At 39.1% G+C, this 14,147-nt stretch overlaps 1 protein-coding gene across 2 annotated transcripts in view; it reads left to right on the top strand.

Annotated features, from left to right (window-relative positions):
* Positions 1-587: 587 nt before the first annotated feature.
* Positions 588-14,147, top strand: part of LOC127164128 (protein NLRC3) — a 551,968-nt gene continuing 538,408 nt past the window's right edge. For both annotated transcript variants that reach the window (XM_051107855.1, XM_051107857.1), the window contains exon 1: positions 588-792. The gene's annotated coding sequence lies outside the window, so the exon portion shown is untranslated. The remainder of the gene's footprint in view (positions 793-14,147) is intronic.

Raw genomic sequence — 14,147 nt, forward strand, 5'->3', positions numbered from 1 at the left:
TGATGGTCAGTGTGACAGTCTTTTTAATAGTGTAAGAAATAGGCCAGTGTGTATTGTGGATCTTCTGGGGAAGGGTTTAAGTCATAATCAGATATATAGAGCTGTTTTAACTTTTTTGGAGGTTACAGGACTAGGTTATAGGATATAGAACTATAGGGTCTGAGGATGAGGAGCGTGGTGCCTCTGTCTGCCTTGAAGGCTGAGGAGCACAGTGTGGAAGCTGGAGGAGCTGAACACGCAGCGTCAGCTGAAGCCTGGGCTCTGATCCTTTGGGGTGGGTGAGGTACTTTTTTTTTTTTTTAATTAAAATAAATAAATAAAATACAGATTCATCACCAAGGTGCATAAGGTATACAGTAGGTGGCGGTAATGCTCCTACGGAGTGAACAGCCATTCAACAAAAGGAGAAGGAGAAGAAGCGTGTGGACCCACCCATCCCTACTACCTTGCCCCAGGTCTGCAGCATACCTGTATAGAGGGAACATGTCTGCCTTTATTTAAAGTGTAAATATGCCATCCTGTGACGACCAGAGAACTGATTTAGTGCTGGTGTAAAGTTGTTTGAATGACAAACTGCACGTGCTAAACTTTAACCTGAGAGATCAGTGAGTTCGCGGTTGTGTAAAACTACTAATCTCTCACCAACCTGATCTACAGGAGTCATCACAGACAGCTCCTGAGACAGCAGGAATTATCAGTGGTTCACGTGATCACCGACCCGCAGTCTCTTCTTCACTCAAATCACTCGAGTTTGAAAGTGACTCACAGAAATAAGGACCCAGATCAGCGACGGTAAGACAGATGTTTATTTTGTTTGTTCATTGAGCGAAGCGGCAAATTGTTTTGTGCCTCAACAAACCCCAGCATCGTATCAGTCCTGCAACTGGGTATTTATTTGATTGGTGGCCATTTTGAACATTAAACATTAGTGTTTTGATTACTGTGGGGGACATTTGACTGAACTAATTTGTGTGGTTTGTTTGACTTGAGTAGTAAATACCACCTTCATATTTCATTTGGTGATTTTTGGGACTTTTTTTTTTTTTTTTGGCTGGGTCTGTCATATATATTTTTTTCTGTTTGATTTAAGTAAATTAATCCAAGCTATATTTCACTTAACAATCTGTGTGGTTATTTTATTGGTTAAAGGCATACCAATAGTAACCTTAAGGGTCTATTGAAAAAAAGCTATTCATTTTTGGAGGAAAATTAGAGAGAAAGCTAACAACAACCGAATCCAGGGACAGTCCACATATGTTAAGGGAGTGGTCCGCTACAGAAATAACTTGTAGAACACTTTGATTTGACTTTAAAATGTAATGTAAATGCAGCCTTTGAACTTAATTATTCTAAGCTGAAATATTCACAGTGTATGCAGTGTATTCCAGATGAGTAGGCTAAACGTCTTACAAATATGCCTTTCATAATCACACACATTGATGTCTCCGTGAAGAAAGAGTGGAACATTTTCCCGAGATCTGGCAAGCCGTAACGGGCCGCTCTAGTCAAAGATGAAAGTGAAAGCAAATGTATGCCACCCAGCAAAAGCTTGTCGAAAACTCATCTAAACAACGTGACAATTTGGTTGAAAAGTGAAAGACGAAAAGACGTCCAAATTACGCCTAAATGTGGTTGTAAAGTGAAAGTTAAAAAGTCTTTTTCATGCTGAATATCAACTGTAAATTCATGATTATATTGATCTCATATTCAAAATAAGACAATTCACAAAAGAGTACTAAAACATTTATTGACACATTAAATACATCTTTCAAGTACAAAACACTTTCCTGATCACAAATTAAGCCTGCATTTGATTAAACGTACCGTAAAAACAGTAAACTTATAAAATATAACTATGTTTTCTATATGAATACATTGTGAAAGGTAATTTATTCATGTGAACTACATTTTCATCATAATTACTCCAGTATTCAGTGTCACATGACCCTTCAGAAAACATTTTAATATGATTTGCTGCTCAAGAAACATTTCAGATTATTATCATTGTGAAAAACAGTTGTGCTGCCCAATATTTTTGTGGAAACCATATTTTCAGTATTCTTCAAATACAACTTTCAAAGGAGCAGTATTTATTTGAAATTGATTTTTCAAAACAATAATCTTTGAAATACTGAAAATGTTTATAACACAGAACAATGACCAATTCTAACCACATTAGAACATATTTCACCCAAAAAAATGCTAATTTTGCCATTAATTACTTACTCTCATGTCACTCCAAACCCATAAGAAACTTTTTGCAGAATGCAAATAAAGATATTTTTAACAGATGCCTTGTGTGTGCAGTAAACAGCAACAACAACAAAATTACATCTTTATTCATACATTAGGTATCTTCAACGCATTTTCACAACAGCACCATAAGATTTTAGTTTGTGTGTGAATAAAATGCAATGTTTTTTGTGCATATAAACCATTCACATCACTTCATAAAATTAAGGTTAAACAACTGGAGTCACATGGATTACTTTAATGCTGTCTTTACTACCTTTCTGAGGCTCGAAAGTGGTAGTTGTATAAAGTGTGAAACAGAGGGACAGAAATTTCTCAGATTTCATTAAAAAGATCTACATTTATGTTTCAAAGATGACCAAAAGTTTTACAGGTTTGGAAAGACATGAAGGTGAGTGCTGAAAATGTTTGGTTTAACTAACACATTAGTTAATCGGTTTCCTCAGGGGCATCAGTAGATCTCTGCCTGATCTCTGATCTTCTGCTTCTTCTGCTCCTTCACCATCACAATCCTGGATTATTGAGCCACAACAGAAGTTTCCACTTTAAATGCTTTAGCCTGGCTGCTTTTTCTCCAGCATCTAAAATGAGAAAGAAAACAAGAACCAAAATGTAAATGTTAAAAACAACAAACTGTAACGCCACGCCAGCAGAGGGAGCCCTCACCCACTGACTGACTGTTGCTGCTCCCTCTGCTGCTTCATTGGTAACTTCCTGTTTGGTGACAATAAAAGGAGGCCATTTTCAAACAGGAAGCTGTGAAGTATTGTTTTGCCTGTGCGGACTCTACTAAGCGGTTTCTCGGATTTCCTTGTCTTGTTTTTGTTATTTTCACGGTTTGGTTTCTTGTCATAGTTTTGCCTTGTTTTCATAGCCTTGTTTATTTTGCTCATTTGGACTGCTCACCGGTATTTGGACTCATTGCCTGTTTTATTGGGTTACGTTTTATCTTGCCTACGTTTCACGGATTGTTTGGAGATTGACCCTGCCTGTCTGACTACTCTGTGTTCAAATAAAGCTCGCACTTGGATCTCATACGCTTCCCACGAGTCCCCGTTACAGAATACTTCGCCTACCCAAGATCCAGCGGCTTTTGCACACAGATCAAACCATGGACCCAGCATCACGCCTCGTTCGACTCCGCCAAGGTAACCGGTCAATTGAACAATATGTTTTGGACTTTTGTGAGCTCTGTCACTTGGTGGATTTTCAAGACAGCTTTCTGAAGGACTTTTTCTTTTTTGGTTTGGATAAGGACATTTCAAGTAAAACTGCCTAGACATCACCGCCACTGGTCATTAATCCGTTATATTGACTATGCTCTGTTGTTGGCCGGATCGGCATTTACTGTAGGGGTTGCCGATGATAAACCCTACCATCCTCCTGTTCCAGCCACACCCATATTCACACATGTCATGTCCGGTATTGTCACGATCATGCCAGAGCCTTCCCCTACCAAGTCTGCCAAGCCACAGCCTGCTCACGTCACGTCTGCCAAGCCACAGCCTGCTCACACCATGCCTGCCGCTCCAGAGTCTGCACCTGTCATGGCCGCCATCCCAGAGCCAGTCCACAAGATGGCCGCCATCCCAGAGCCAGTCCACAAGATGGCCGCCATCCCAGAGCCAGTCCGCAAGATGGCCACCATCCCTGAGCCTGTTCACAAGATGGCCGCCATCCCCAAGCCTGTTCACAAGATGGCTGCCCCGTCTGAGTCCCCGGCCAAGTTGGCTGCCACGCCTGAGCCTCATCCAATCAAAATCATCTCACCCAAATCTCATCTCGCCATGTCTGCTGCACCCAAAACAAATCACGTGATGCCTGATCCTCCATGAGCCAAGCCAAGATACAGCTGTTGTTCTCCATGACTCAAACCAAGATACGCCTGTGAAACCTCAGCAAAAGAAATCTCGAGGGGACATTTCGCTGACAGATTTGCAAGATAACATAATCATGGCCTTGACATCTAAAATCAAGGAGAGTGCAGACAGTCTCGGTAAAATGATCACCAAAAACACTGTGAGTATCGAGGGTCTCAAGAAGTCGACTTTGTGTTTAAAGAAGTCAATGCTTTGAAAACCGAAATGAAAAACTGAAAATCTACTGTGAATCTGAATAATACCAAGATCTCTGAGGTTGAGCAAAAACTGAATGAAGTCGAACGATATCAGCGCAGATGGAGTCTTTGTCTGTATGCAATCCCTGAACAATCTGATGAAAACATAAAGCTGAAAGTTTCCAACATCTGTGCTGCAGTTGTTCCTGATTCAAGTGTGGCGATTCAAGATGACATCGACATTGTGCATCGTCTGGGAAAGCTGGACAACAGGCCAAGACCGGTGATTATTCATTTCGTGAAAAGATCTACGCGGGATCTGGTGTGGCGGCAGACAAAACACTCCGAGTACCTCAGGTACCACAAACTGAGATTCACAGAAGATTTGACTCAGGCAGACAGGATGCTAAGGATGAAACTCTGGCCATTGGTGGAAGCTGCTAGAAAGGAAGGGAAGAGAGCGTTCTTCGTCGGCGGGCGGGCGTTTGTTGATGAGAAAGCCATGCATCCACCACCCTGATGATGTGGACTTGTGGTCTCATAATGTATGAACACTTGTTTCAACCTGTTGCTCTTGTAAGTTTTTTTTTTTCTCTTCATCTAATGCCAAAGAATTACTGTTTATTGTCTGAAGTAATTCTCATAGGTTTGCGGCTGGGTTAATAATCACATTGTTCACTTGTTCTTACTGGGAATGGAATATTTCAAGTTGTTCCTGTTCTTTTTCATTGTTTACACTTTAAATTCACATATCCACATATGTCTTTTTCATTAATTACTCTCAATGCCAGGGGTTTGAGTTTAAATGTTAAACCTAAGGCTTTGTTTTTATTTGCTAAACAGCAAAAGTCTGACTTTTGTTTTTTTCAAGAAGTTCATTCAACTCCCAATGATGTTAGTTTTTAAAAAAAAAACACAATGGGGTAATGATATTTGGTTTGAACATGGGTCTCTGCAGGAGTAGCAGTTTTGAAAAGGGTTTTCAGGAAATATTTTATATTCTGATGTGGACACTCTTGGTCATTATATTCATTTAGTTGCAAAGTTTGATCTTTTGACTATAATTCTAGTAAATCTTTATGGGTACAACTCTGAACGTGAAAATGATGCTTTATTTGATACATTAGAAATTCGCTTAACGCATTGTTTATCTAAATTTCCAAATTCACTTATTTTAATTGGAGGTGATTTTAATATTACTTTAGACAATTCCCTTGACAGATGGCCTCCTTGTGCTTTGACTTCTTCCAATACCAAGCTTAAGGCCTTAATGCAGAAATTTGATATAAAAGACTTTTGGAGGGAGAAATTCCCTAATTTAAAATCCTTTACATGGAGCAATAAGGCATGTACTGCCATGTCTTGTATTGATTATTGGCTAGCTTCTTGTAGCTTACAGAAAGAAAACATTTTAATTAATATTCTTCCTATGCCTCTGACAGACCATAAAGCAGTTTCTATTAATATTGGCCTTCAGTCTTTTTCCAGCAGCCATTATAACTCTTACTGGAAACTTAATACTTCAATTCTGGACAACGAATCTGTTAAGGTGACCATTCGCAGTTTGATTGCACAGTATTGGAAATTAGCCCAACAGAGTAATGATTATTGTAATAACTGGGAATTATTGAAGTTCGAAATTGGTACATTTTTAAGAAATTATGGAAGTGTATTAGCTAAAGCCCAGAAACATGAAGAAATTATAATTTCAAAGACTGCAGCTTTCACTCAAAGATCTCCCCCTATTTTCTAAGACAATGAAAAAATTGAACTGATTACTCTTCAAAAACACTTAGATGATATTTATGAAAGGAGACCAGAGGGGGCATTCATTAGATCTAGACAAAGATGGCTAGAGAAGGGTGAACAAAACTCAGCTTATTTTTTTTCAGTTAGAAAAAAGTCATTCAAAAAATTCAATTACATCTGAATATTAATGGTATAGTAACACACCCGAAATATATTGTTGATTATTGTTCATCTTTTTATAGCTCTCTTTATGAATCTAGATTTAATGAAAAGAATACCTCGGATTTTTTTTAGATAGCCTCATAAATACTAAATCTGTGAAGACAAAAAAGAACTATGTGATAATCCTATTTGTATAGAGGAAGTCTTACATGCTATTAAGGAACTTAAGTTAAATAAATCCCCTGGTGTGGATGGATTGACCTCTGAATTCTATAAATACTTTTCTGAAGAACTTGCTCCTTTTCTCTTAAATCTTTTTTTCTCAGAGTATAGACCTTGGAAAGCTTCCACCCACCCTCACACAAGGCTTAATTACCTTAATACCCAAGCCAAAAAAAGACACATTGCTTTTAGACAATTGGCGACCAATTTGCTTGCTTAATGTTGATTATAAAATTTTAGCCTCTATATTTTCTGTTAGAATTAAAAAGACTTTAGATTTAATTATTGATGATACACAATCTGGCTATGTCTGAGGAACAGACATATTTCAAATAATATTCATTTAGTTTTAGATGTCATTGATTATCTCCACCTATATTCAGATAAAAGCTTCATTCTTTTTTTCAGACTTCCATAAGGCATTTCCTGCTCCATTTTTAATTGTTACGTCATTGTTTAATCTATTACACCTGTCTTCCCTTGATGGGTTGGTGTATTTAAGTTTTGTTGTGTTCACCATTTGGTTGTTGGTTATTGTTAATGTCACTCCGTTTGTTTAAAGTCTTGTGCGTTTATTTACGTTTGGATTCCCTGCTGTTACTGTCCATTCCTGTGGATTATTTAAATAAACTCTATGTTCCGAGCTCCCCGTTCCTACTCCTCATTCCACGCACACCACAACGCGTGACAGAATAACCGACCTAACAAAATGTTCTGGGCTGAGGAGTTCCTCATGAACATTCAACAGGCGGAGAGGCCGTTGGAACAGTACGTGGAGGAGTTCCTGAGCGTTTTTCACCTGGTGAGTTGGAGCGACGCCATGATCAACGCGTGTTTTCAGATGGGGCTAAACGATGACAAATTGTTCTGTTCTATAACTCCTGACGATTACCGCAAACCGGTTGCGGAATTTATCAACCATGTCCTTGCTCTTTGTCATTCCAATTACTATGTTGATGTGAAAGATTCTAATCTTTCCCCCATCTGGGAACACGCGGCCGCTCCAGCTCACCACCAGCCAGCGTCCTCCACGTGCTGCTCCAACGAGCTCACTCCCTCCGGTCCTCCCTCACTCAGCCCAGTTCTCTAGACCTCCTCCCTCATCCTCAGCCCAGAACCCGCAGCCAGCTCTCGGACTCCTACCACGTTCAGCTTACAGACTCCGGCATTGGCCAGCTCACGGACTCCAGCCACGCCCCCACGCTCTGGATTACCAGCTGCAAATATGGCAAGCCATATTAATATTAAGGACATTATGGACTCATGTGGATTACTTTCTTCTGTGTCTCTGCTGGTCCCGTCCAGCTCTCCCAAGTCTCCACTGGTCCCGTCCATTCCTCCAGAGCGCCCTCCTTAGCCTGAGCTTTCTCCAGTGTGCCCTCCTGAGCCTGAGCTGCCTCCAGAGCGCCTTCCAGAGCCTAAGCTTCCTCCAGAGAACCCTCCAGAGCCTGAGCTTCCTCCAGAGTGCCCTCCAGACCCCCCTGACCCACCATGGCCGGCTGAACTGTATGCTCGGCCGTGGCTTCCCGAACCACCTGATCCTCCTTGGTCACATGGACTGTGTGCTCGGCCGTGGCTGCCCGAACTCGCTGACCCACCATGGCCACATAGACTGTGGGGGTGGGTGGGGTGGGTCACACCCAGTGGACTGTTTTGTGTTTTTTTCCCCTATGTATGCCCTTATTTGGTCTTTCCTGTTCCGTTTTTAATTATGTCATTGTTTAATCTATTACACCTGTCTTCCCCTGATAGGTCGGTGTATTTAAGTTTGGTTGTGTTCACCATTTGGTTGTCACTTATTTTTAATGTCACTCCGTTTGTTTAAAGTCTTGTGTGTTTATTTACGTGTGGTTTCCCTGCTGTTCCTGTCCGTTCCTATGGATTATTTAAATAAACTCTATGTTCCGAGCTCCTCGTTCCTACTCCTCATTCCCCACACACGACGGACATGACAACAGGGATGCCCTGTTTCTCCTTACCTGTTTTTACTCTGTTCACAACTACTTGCTGATTTTATTAAACAGAGTACTTTGAGAGAAATTACAATTGCAGATAACATCATCACTATTAGCCAATTAGCAGATGATACATAAGTCACATATTTGGGTATAAAGATAGTAAAGGATGAAGAGAGAAGATGTGCGCTAAATTTCTCCCCTATAATTGATAAGACAAAGAAAAAGTTAAATCAGTAGTTACTAAGAGACTTATCTTTGAGGGGGAGAGTACTGGTTACCAAAGCAGAGGGCATTTCAAGGCTCACATATACGGCTCTCTCTCTAGCAGTCAACAATAATATTTGCAAGCCTGTTGATAATATGCTTTACAATTTTTTTTTTTTTGGAAAAATAAAACCCATAATATTAAGAAATATGTGGTTATGTACACAACTGAAAATGGAGGTTTGAACTTCTTAGATTTTACCACCCTTAATTATACTTTTAAAGTTAACTAGATCAAACAATTAAAAAAAAAAAACAACTAGCATATGGAACATTATTCCTCGTTATATATTTTCACAGGTTGGAGGTCTTCATTTTGTTTTGCTTTGTAACTACAGCATTTCTAAAGTTATCCAATTTTCACAAACAAATGCTTCTCTCCTGGAACTTAATTTATAAACATAATTTCTCACCTAATAGATGTTTTATATGGAATAATAAACATATCTTATATAAATCTAAATCTAAATCACTGTTTTTTGAAAATTGATTTTCTAATGATATAGTTTTGGTGAGCCAACTTTTCAACCAAGAAGGTCTTCTGTTAACTCATTCTGAATTTTTGTCTAAATTTACAATCCTAATCACTCCTAAAGAATATGCTGAAGTTATAGATGATGTCCCCTCTGGGCTAAAAATGCTTTGTAAAAATACATGTCCCCAATTGTCTCCGCAGTCTTTAGATCCGGTTGACACTGCTGTTGGTCGAGTTTGTTTTTCTTCTTCCTCTGTTAAGCACAATAATCAGCAGGTTCAGGCCCCTTTTCAAAGGGATGTTGTCTCTAGACCTAGGATTGTAACTTTCTGGAATAGCTGTGTTGATGGTTTGATATGGCATAAAATCTGGAAACTACTAAATATTTAGTCACAAATAAAGTAAAATAAATTTCTTTCAAACTCATTCAAATAGCAAGGAAATAGTTACTATCCCTGTAACTATTTCCTTGCAAACAGATTTAACTGTGATTTTGATACACTATGTACATTTTGTGGTCATTTTTTTTGCTCATTTGTTAGAGATCATATCATGCCCAGCTTTCAGCTTTGTTTTGAAAATGTTCTGTTTGTTTTTTTTCACTTACGACATGTCATTCCAGAAGGAATATTATTTGATTAATCTGTTACTTTTGCTGGTAGTGTTGGGTTCGAGTCCACCTAAGTCGAGTCCGAGTCGAGTCTGAGTCTTTTACCAATCGAGTCCGAGACGAGTCCGAGTCAGAGTCCAAAATGGGCCGAGTCGGACCCAAGTCCAAGTCCCAAAGGGCCGAGTCTGAGTCGAGTCCGTCTGAGTCCAAGGAAACACTACTGTTTGTCAGTATCTTAACATTGTTTTAATCCAGGGGTGCCCAAACTCAGTCCTGGAGGGAGGTGTCCTACAGATTTTAGCTCCAGCCCCAATTAAACACACCTGAACCAGCTAATCAAGCTTATACTAGGCATACTAGAAACCCCCTGGCAGGTGTGTTGAGGCAAGTTGGAGCTAAACCAAAAGACCAGGAGTGAGTTTGGGCACCCCTGATTTTAACCTTTACAACTAGAAAAATGCAATGTCAGTTGAAATGTAAGAAAAGCAAACCTCTAGTGGGGGTAAAGCAAGTAAACACTCCAAGTATTACTTACAAGCAAAAGTATTAATGCATATATTAATCAAAAAATACAAATGGAATATTTTTTTTTAAATGGAATCTTTTTTTTTTTTTTTAAATATAATTGTAGGTTTTTTTGTAAGTTTTTTTTTTTTTTTTTTTTTTTTATGTAGGTCTATATAAAGGCTATTACAGAAATAGACTACAGACATTCCATGAAGTAATACATGTTAAAATAAAACACTCCAAAATCTTTACTGTATACATTAAAGATAATTCTTATTACAGTTAATAAGTGATTCAGTCAAGAACAGTGAGTGGTTTTCTCTTTTTCTTTTGTTGTTTGATTATTGTTTGACGTGGTCGGCGGCTGCAGGTTTACGCTGCTGTCGCTTTAAGATCTGACGCACAGATCAAATATTTTGACACATCAGTATTTTTTTCTAACAACTGTTTTACTTAAGACAAAACCAACTTCATTTACATGAATAGTCTCCAATATGAGCATGTGTGTAGCAATAACAGAACCTATTAAAAGCGAAAGAGAACTCTGTATTCCCACACTGACTGAGAGGCGCATTCTGTGAGCATGCTGTGAGTGTGTGCGCACTAGTGATGCGCGGATGACGGTGATATCCGCGGCGCTGCGGATAATCCACGGGTCGGGTGGGTCGGGTAATAAAAAATGCATTCTGATTATTTGCGGGTGGGTCGGAGGTGGATGAGATGAATCAATAATGAGGCAAATATTAACTACATTTTCTAAAATATGAACCTGTTCTAAATACTTTTTTCAGGCAAACGATTTCATTTTTGTGTGTGTGTCTTTGTGTTCACCTGTTCGAGAAGTTGTGACAGAAAAAAAGACATTCCAGATCAAGTTTGAAGGGAGTTACGCCTGTGTTAATGCTATTGAGTAGGGTAATATTTAGTGGTGTAGTGCAGTACCTGTGGATACTCATTTTTTAATCCGTCGGCTTTGCGTACACACACTTCTAAATCCCCTCTGATGCGCATCATTCAGTAGTGACCATTTCTAATTTAATCGTATGTGAATAAATGCAAATATTCGCTCAAAACACATAGTAAAGTCGGTAGGGAATGTGGCGTCGGCTTCCTTTGAAATATGTTTGATGATTGCGCCTGACATGCGCCCGCGCCCGCTCCGTCCATGCCAGTACCAGATTTGCCGAGTAGTAAAATTAACAATAATTATTGATTACTAATTTGAATCAGTACATTAAAACAAAAACAATACCTTAAAAATGAAAAGAATTAGATTTTTATGATCTGAAATTTCTTAAACCGGTTGAACCCCTGTAATCTGTTGTCCAAGGATCCGGTAGGCGTTCAAACACCCAACCGATTTCATTAGAGACTGTGGAGAGTCACGTCCAGATGTCAGTTAACGTTATTCTTTTTAGCGTGGCTTTGACTTAAAAGCACGAGTATTTTAGCTTGTGTAAGTGTGCAGCGATGTGCAGATCAGCTGAATCAATCTGCTGTTAAAAATGAACAATCCATTCATCATATCATCATGCAAAACTAAGAATTAGAATAATCGTAAACGACAATCGGGTGCAGGTCGGGTGCGGTTATCTAAATCAGAGAAAAATCTAATTTATTAATTATAATTAATAATTTATTTGAAGCTGCGGATTCGGGTGACGTTTGAGCTCATCCACGCATCTCTAGTGCGCACATAAACCCGTCGTCTAGTAGCCTACTGGACAAGACTTTCATGATAATACATTAAGTCACTGACATTTCCGTCAACTGTCTCTGGACTCGGACGGACTTGGGATATTTTCCGAGTCCGAAAGGCTTGAGTCCAAGTCAAGTCCGAGTAAAAATACATCCGAGTCCGTGACAAGTCCGAGTCGCCTAAAAATTGTACTCGAAACTGGACTCGTGTCCAAGTCAGAGTACCCCAACTCTATTTGCTGGCAAAGTTTAGTAAACATAAATGCAAGTATGGCGATTATAAATCATTGTTTCTCATTTTGAAATCAGAAGTTACCTAAAATCTATTTACAATCTGACAAACAAGAAAGCTGTTGAATGTATTAAACCGTACCTTTAGCCAAAAGCGAACCGTACTCAGACCACCTTCCGAGATGGTCTCGGTTCGGTTAGCTTCTGAGGAGTCTGAGATGGTTTGGTGTGTTCACATATGGGCCAAAAATCACGCGAACCGTGCTCAGACCCCTGAAAAGGACCAAGTGTGGAAAAATACTGCTTGACAACATCATTCTGACCTTAAAAACCTTGAAATAGAGACATTCTCTTATCTTTTACTCTTTGAAACTACACAATCATAATATTAAACAACACTGGGAAAATAATATAAAATATAATGATGTAATATTAATTACTAAGCAATGAATAATTGTAATAATCAATGTAATAACTGTATGTAATGTGTATATATAAAGTGTTTAAATGACTATTATAAATGACTGTACAATAGTAAATTATTAAATTATAAATGGTTATAAAATAATGAATTCCGGTCTAAAATGACAGAACAATATCAGAGGGTTAAGAATCTACCATGTAAACAGAGATTTTCGATTGCCTAAATCTGACTAAAGTTGTCACGAACCCACTCCTGAACGTTAGTCTGCTTGCCACCAGAGGTCGCTGTGACATTTACATTTCACTAACTGTTACACCACACCCCGGACTACGTTCCCCATCAGCCATTGTGGCCATCATCCGTAACCAGTCAGAGACACTATTTAAACCCTGGTCTTCCTGTCACGCACTACCGAGTATTGGTTTGCGTTTTACACTATATGTGTCTGTGTTAGCAACTGTACGGAGCCGAAGTCAGTCTGTTTTCAGTCGTATTTCATAGTCATCCAAGCCCTGATCCCTTGCATTGTTTAATCGTTCGGTCTGTCTCGCTGCCTGCCTTTTTAAACTCTCGCCTGTCGGATTATTCTATTGCCTCGCCCTTCGGATAACATTCGCCGTGGATTGACCTTTGCCTGTGTTACGGACTACTCTCTGTCTTGCTGTCTATACACCTGTCTGCCACTGTCTGACCCTGCCTGCCTTGACCATGTCTTTGTCTCGTCCTTTGAATAAAAGTATGCAGATGGATCCGCTCGCTTCATGCGTCATTGTTCACTCCGTAACAAAAGTCATACTCAAAATAAACACAAATCAAATTAACATATGTGGGGTATTCCTATTTTAGTCTAATTATCGAAGTGTAGTATAAAAATGTACACACCTTAATTACACTATTACAGTCATGCAAGTCTTTTCACCACACTTTGTTACAGGATACTTACACGGCAGTCACCAACCATTTAACGGCAAACAAAAGAGCTCGGCTTCAGTATTTCTGTCATCTATTTGCATAGCATGACAAATAATGAACTGCGCTTGAAGCTTTCATAAAATTACAAATGAAATACCCCAAACTGTATATGACACCATAACAAAATGAACTATATGTTGATATGTTAAGTTCTGGAGGGGATGTCAGATGTTGTAGCGTGGGGACGTGATAATGTAAAATGGGAACATGAAAGGAATATTCTAAAAGCAACTTATGTAAACACCTTTTTTCTTAATCAGAATAAGGTAAATAATTAGATTACTGAAGTCCATGTAAATGTAGCCAGTGATTCTCCACATGGTTTTACTCTCACATTAGTTTTTTTTTTATTTATGATTATTAATTTGTCTCTGCACATATCTTCATAATCCAAATAAAGTTTGAGCACCTAGATCCCCATGTTAAAAGTGAAATTACTTCAGATATTCTTCTTGTCCTGCAGCTGTGAATCGGTGAAGGACGATGGCGTCTGTTGAAGACCTGCTTGAGAACACACTGATGGACTTAGAAAATGCTGATCTGAAGCGGTTTCAGTGGCACTTACA

Source organism: Labeo rohita, chromosome 4 (genome assembly GCF_022985175.1).
Source record: "Labeo rohita strain BAU-BD-2019 chromosome 4, IGBB_LRoh.1.0, whole genome shotgun sequence".
Taxonomy (NCBI): Eukaryota; Metazoa; Chordata; class Actinopteri; order Cypriniformes; family Cyprinidae; genus Labeo; species Labeo rohita.